Source organism: Xenopus laevis, chromosome 6S, assembly GCF_017654675.1.
Source record: "Xenopus laevis strain J_2021 chromosome 6S, Xenopus_laevis_v10.1, whole genome shotgun sequence".
NCBI lineage: Eukaryota > Metazoa > Chordata > Amphibia > Anura > Pipidae > Xenopus > Xenopus laevis.
Genome location: NC_054382.1, coordinates 106,809,175 through 106,816,150, shown reverse-complemented (window position 1 = coordinate 106,816,150; position 6,976 = coordinate 106,809,175).

Below are 6,976 nucleotides of genomic sequence, written 5' to 3'. Positions count from 1 at the left end.
GGTGCAGTCCTACCCCCTGTGCCCGTGGAAGTTGTGCCACTGGAACATGGATCCTTACTGGGTTCCCCCCAGGGTCGGACTGCCGGGCACCGTGTAAAACCCCAGTGGGCCCCAGCATTGGTGAGCCCAAGGTCCTCTAATTACACTGGTGGTACAGTGCGCATGCTGTGGCAGAGACAGTCGGTCCATGAGTACCAGCAGGCCCATTGCCTCTGGGCCCACCCGCCCGGTTGCCAGCCTGCCCATCCACTCTCCCTCTTCACTCACACAGGTCACCTGGCTGGATATGTGTGCGGTGCCATCCAGCATGTTCTGCGTCTGCTGTAACCTCCTGGTCCTGGCGTGACGCGATGTCCTCCCAGACTGCCCAAGAGAAGTTAGTGCGCATGTGCAGGCCGAAGTAAGTTAGCGACTCTGGAAAGTGGGCACACGCACGGGCAAGGTGGGGGGGGGGGCCTTGGGACAGCAGCCCCAGTGGGCCCCAGGCCCCCCAGTCCGACCCTGTCAGCCCCTGTCACAGTTGTGGGGTTTCCTCTACCATCGTTACATCACCTGTTTTCACCACTGAATTGGTGGGAGCAGGCGTCCCCAACCTTTTAACCCATGAGCCACATTCAAATGTAAAAAGAGTTGGGGAGCAACACAAGCATGAAAAAGTCCTTGGGTGCCAAATAAGTTCTGTAATTGGCTATTTGGTAGCCCCAATCTGGACTGGCAGCCTACAGGAGGCTCTGTTTGCCAATACAACTGGTTTCTATACAACCAAAACTTGCCTCCAAGCCAGGAATTAAAAAATAAACACCTGCTTTAAAGGACATTGGGAGCAACTTCCAAGGGGTTGGGGAGCAACATGTTGGGGATCACTGCTCTAAAGTGTGGCCAAAGTTCCCAAAATACCTGTATGTGCTTCCTAAAGCAAAGCACGATAAATACTTACACTATAAAAATAACAAACAAAAAAACAAACAAATACAAAAATTATTGTAGAACTGATACCTATATTGGCTTACAATAAAAATGCATTGCAAGTTTTTGGAGCACCAAGGCCCCTTCGTCAAGCTAAATACAAATGAAAGCTGGAAAGGCACAGCATATATTCTGTTAGATTAGGGAAAGGTATTCATGGGCAATAAATTAGGAAATTACAGATAGATAGAGATCAATTGTAGAGATAATACAATGAATTTGGGTGGGTTGTGAATAGTCCAGGAGTCTGGATTCAGTCAGGTCACTTAGCATGACATGAAACCTGACTCTAAATTAAGGCCCTGTCTTAATGTGTTAAATAACTCCATACATTTGAATTCATAAATCCTGTTCAGTTTTAAAGTTCCCTTTTAGAATTAAGACCTGTGTCCTGAAGACTGTGATTTTGACTGCAGAAATGTTGCCCCACTGGTGTATCACATGATTTGGTGTTAATTTTATGTCTGTGATAGTTCAACCTTGTGCACAATTTTTGTCCTGTAGAGCACCTAGTACATATAATCATGTATACCACATTGGATGAAGCACACGGATAGTAGTCCAGAATGGTGTAGACTTTTTGTGTATTGGGTATAGCAACTTGGTCTTTGCACAGGATGTATTTGCAGGTTTCACATCTGTTGCTGTTGCAGGGAAATGTACCTGCTTTAGTTGTTTAAGGAAGAGCACTTCTGACAATCATTTTCCTCAAACAAGTTGGTTGTCTATAATACAAAAGAGGTAGTTCCGGGAATATTTGTTTTAGTCGGGTATCTGTATGGAGCATGGGTTGCAGGTCTCTGGCTATTTTTCTAATAATGTTCAGTTGGGGGTTGTAGGTAATGACAATAGGTCATGTTTTCATTCTTTTCTTTGTAATCCAAGAGTGTGTCTCTGGGTATTTGAGTTGCTCTGTGGATTTGATCATCAATAACCTGCGGATGGTATCCCTGATTAACAAAAGTTTTCCGTAAGGAGATGTTTATTTCTGTCATCAAGGTTTGAGCAAATCCGGTTGTATCTCAGAGCCTGGCTAAACACAATTGATTTTTGTATGTGATGAGGATGAAAACTGTCCCACATACGATATGCAGGATGGCCTGTTGGTTTTTGATATAGGGATGTTGGTTTGGTTCCATTTTTGATGTAGATGGTTGTATCCAAGAAGTTGATGTGTGAGTAAGAGTGGTTAAGGGTAAGATTGATGGTGGGATGGAATTGGTTAAATCTTTGGTGGAATGCCAATAGTTCTTTTTCTGATACTGTCCATATAATAAGCATGTCATCTATATACCGTAACTAGATTAAGGGCCTGGTGTTGCAAGAAGCCAGGGAATTTTCCTCTAACTGGGACATAAACAGATACTAAGGTGCCATTTTGCTTCCCATAGCACTTCCCATCATTTAGAGGTATATGGCATCCCCTTATGAGAAGTAGTTGTGTGTCAGTATAAATCTGATCAGTTGTACAGTTGGTACTGTGGGCATATGATTTTTTTTTCATGCTGGCAGGCTGCAATACCATCTTCATGTGGGATGTTGGTATATAGAGACTCCACATCCATGGTAGCTAGGATGGTGCCCTTTGGAAGTGGACCTATATTGGCCAGTTTGTTTAAAAGGTCAGTGGTGTCTTGTATATAGTTGGGTGTTTTTCTTACAATTGGCTTCAGGATGTTTTCTACCCAGCCAGATATGCAAAGATGCGGCCACGATCCGATGGGATTTTTCAACCCGCCTGATCGGGATCTGGCTGACTTTCAGCCAGATATCGATCGGGGGAAGCCCGTCGGATGGCCCCACACACGAGCCAATAAGCTGCCGACTCGGTCTGTCTGCAGCTTTTAACGGTAGAAAAGGAACCAATAGCACACAGGACTGGTGAAATCTTCCAATTATTTTATTGTGCAAGCGGAGTTGCATTGCACTCCGCTTGCACAATAAAATAATTGGAAGATTTCACCAGTCCTGTGTGCTATTGGTTCCTTTTCTACTAAGAAGTCTGTGAGGTTGCCGAGCCTCTACCTTTGTGCACCAGGCATCTCTGTTTGAATTGAAGGGTGTGCGTAGTCCTACATTGTTGTATGCAGCTTTTAACGGCCCAGGTATGGGGGCCTTTAGGGTCAATTTTATTGTGCTCCAATGAGCTCATCTGTATGTTTTGGAGAATGGAAGGAAACCATAGTACTCAGAGGAAACCCCTTGCATATAGTATACTGATGTACCAGGCAGCCCGATAATGAATCTATCAGCCACTTCTATACTTAAAGCACAAAAATTATCTATTATTCTGGAAAGTGTCTTTTGAGCCAAATTCATATTCAATTTAATTTTCAACTAATTTGTTCTAAAGTTGAGTCAAAAAAACTGGCAGCATAAGCAGTGGACAACTTCATTATTAGGTCCTGTTGGGTTTGGCAAGTTGGTATCAGTTGGTTACACTTGATAACTAGAGAGCTCCATGCTACCCCTGGCTTTTCAACTCCATACACAAAAAAATGATGAGACCTACAATGCTCAGTGCCACATGGAATCATTTTTGGAACCGGACAGAGGACTCCAAAGATTTTCTAAAGTTTTGCTATGGGAAGTGGTGAAATATGGCTTTGAAAGTTTTTCCACTAGAGCACCATCGCAGCCAGAATAAGCTGGACTTGTATTTTCACACTTACCCGCTATAAAGTTTGCAAAAGTAATGAATTCCAGAGTACTGTGCATGCATGGACAATACTACAGAGGAAGCAGACACTGTCGCTACAGGGGGCAGCCCAGGAGGTATAGGGGCACCACGAGGCCCAAATTCATATACAATTTAAATAAATATTGGTAAAACAGGTCAAGCTCTAGACATTTTGGGGGCCCGAAAAAGAAACTGCTGTGGGGCCCTGTCATTTCTAGTTATGCCATTGGTACCGTGGCTCACACATATTGACATCATTGTCACATCAGCATTTTTTACATAAATTATCTAGTGCAATTTTTGTGCTGGCTTGTACTGAAAGCTATTTGGAATTCTGGGGGGTTGATATGTAAGCAGGAAATATAGTGGATTGCACCAGATTCTACACTTAGTACAAGATTAGTAGCCCTGTATTAATGTTACTTTGCTTATAAGTGGGATCTTTTACAGATATCCAGAGAACTGTGCTCCCAAAGTCTATGGGGAATACCTCTGCTGAGTTAAGCAATATGGAAGTGCCAATGTATTTATAACAATAATGTATACATGCGCAGAAAGCTTTGTGTACGCAACAGTTTTTAAGATCATATTTACTGCCAACTAAGGGAAAATAAAAGGAAAATGCAGCATACATTATACTATAGAAATCTCATTTCAATCAGGGAACCTGGTTCACTTTTTAGGTAACTTTTATTATGGTATAGAACGGTCAGTTCTAAGCAACTTTTCAATTGGTTTTCATCATTTATTTGCCTTTTTCACAGCAGCACAATGCGTTTTCATCCGACAGTCGGATAAATGTAGTTCTTACATGCGATTCTCCTCCACTTCCTGTTTCTTCACAACATCCGACACATTACATGCTTTTCGTCGCATGGCGACTTGTCTGCACCAGACGCATTGTGGAGTTCCTCCCTTAGGCTACAAATGTATTGTTATTGTTACTTTTTATTACTGATCCTTCTATTCAGGCCTCTCCTATTCATATTCCAGTCTCTTATTCAAACCAGTGCATGGTTGCTAGGGTAATCTGGACCCTAGCAACCAGACTTCTGAAATTGCAATCTGGAGAGCTGCTGAATAAAAAGCTAAATACCGGTAACTCAAATACCACAGATAATAAACAATGAAAACCAATTACAAATTATCTCAGAATATCACTCTCTACATCATACTGAAAGTTATCTCAAAGGTGAACAACCCCTTTAAAATTATGTCTTTAGTGATTTGGGGTCTTTGCGTTGTTTTTGCTGTTTCCGTGCTGTTAAATGGTTACTGCTAATGTATAAATAGAGTGTTATATCTGTGAAACAGGTGCATCTTAATCTCTTCTGAATTGTGTTTTTGCAGCTGTAACCTCTGAGTGCCACCTAGTGGGGATACTTGAGAAAGAACATTCAGAGAAATAATGTGCCCATTTCCCACAAGGATTTTACATAACCCACAACTGAGAAGTGGAAACCCATAACACCCATGTATCATTTCATTTAATTCTAGCCTTAGAGAACATTTGTTTTTGAAATAAGGTCAGTGACCCCAATTTGAAAGTTGTAAACAGTCAGGAGAAGAAGAAGGCAAATAATGCAAAAACCTATAAGAAATGAAGGCCAATTGAAAAGTTGCTTAGAATTAGCATTTCTATAAAATACTAAAAGCTAATTCAAAAGTGAACCACCCCTTTCATTTAAAGGGATACTGTCATGTGAAAAAATGTTTTTTGTTCAAAACGCATCAGTTAATAGTACTGCTCCAGTAGACTTCTGCACTGACCCCCCATCTAAAAACAAATACTCTTATAAGGATACAAATGTATTGTATTGCTACTTTTTATTACTCGTCTTTTTATTCAGGCCTCTCCTATTCATAGTCCAGTCTCTCATTCAAACCAATGCATGGTTGCTAGGGTAATTTGAACCCTAGCAATCAGATTGCAAAACTTTCAATCTGGAGTGCTGCTGGATAAAAAGCTTAATAACTCAAAAACCACAATAAAAAAAATGAAAACCAATTGCAGAATATATATATATATATACATTTGCATTAGTAAGAATAACACCGATATTTTTTATACCTGGAGAGACCTGATGTATTGAAATCAATAGGGTAAATGTGAATAAAAAAATTTTGAGGTGAAAATAATATCTGTAATTGTGGCAGAAACAACAGATATGTTATATCTTTTTTTTTATGCAGGTTTTAGCATGCAGCTACATGGCAAAATATTTATGGCTGTTTATAAACACTTTATTGTCATACATAGTTAACCTTTTAAATGCCACAGATCGTAGAATCTACGTTCTGTGGCAAAGGTACTTGAAATGCCACAGAAGTAAGTTCTACGTTCTGCGCATTTCCTGTTTCAGGAGCGGAGGAGCGGCTGTTAGAGCCGCTCGCTCCGTTCCTGCTCGATCCCCTGCCCCTAGGCAACGAGCAGAGCAGGGATCGAGTGGCCCCTGGGGCGCGATCGCCCAGGGGCCCAAAAACAGCAGCAGGCACGTGTTACTTACGTGTCCTGCTGCTGCAGCCTGCACCGGATCGTCGATCTCCGCCCCCACAGCACACAGACAGGAACCACGAGGCAGATGTCTTCCAGGGGCTCTTCCTGATCGCCTGCAACAGTCTCCAGCGATTTTTTCAGGTTAGTGCAACAATTACACACACAAACACACCAACACACACTTATTACAGTAATACACACTTAGATTCACACTTACACACACTTACACATACATTTTTGGGGATTGGGGGGTCACTTACACTCACTGCACTTACACACATGTGCACACGCACACACGCGCACATAACATGTAATTTACCATTTGTACACACGCACACGCACATACATGGCATTGTGGCCTTTTTTTTTTTTTTTCTTATCGCATCGTTTCTTTTTTTGGCTGAAAAAAATGTTTTATTGCCATTACGCATAGCGTATTCGCTAACCGTACTGTGCAATACCTTTTGTATGTTATTTCGGTGATTATATTGCAATTTTGGGTATTTTGGTGCATTTTTAGCCATTTTATTGAATTTTTAGCCATTTTATTGCATTTTCAGCTCTGCATATATTGTGTTCACTTTTTTCTAGCCGTATAACCTGTTTGGCCCATCTAAAATATTCAAACTGTGATTCTGACAGCTGATAACACTAGTCTGGAAAAAAAACATTGATTTTTGTGGTTTTATTGGATTTTTTTGCATTTCACCCTTTACTGCCTTATTTTGTTTTGCCTTGTAAATTTTATCTACTATATATCCATTTGGGGGTCTCTGTGCGCCACATAGTTTGGTATATCTATGCATTTTGGGCATCAAAGTGTTCAGTAGACC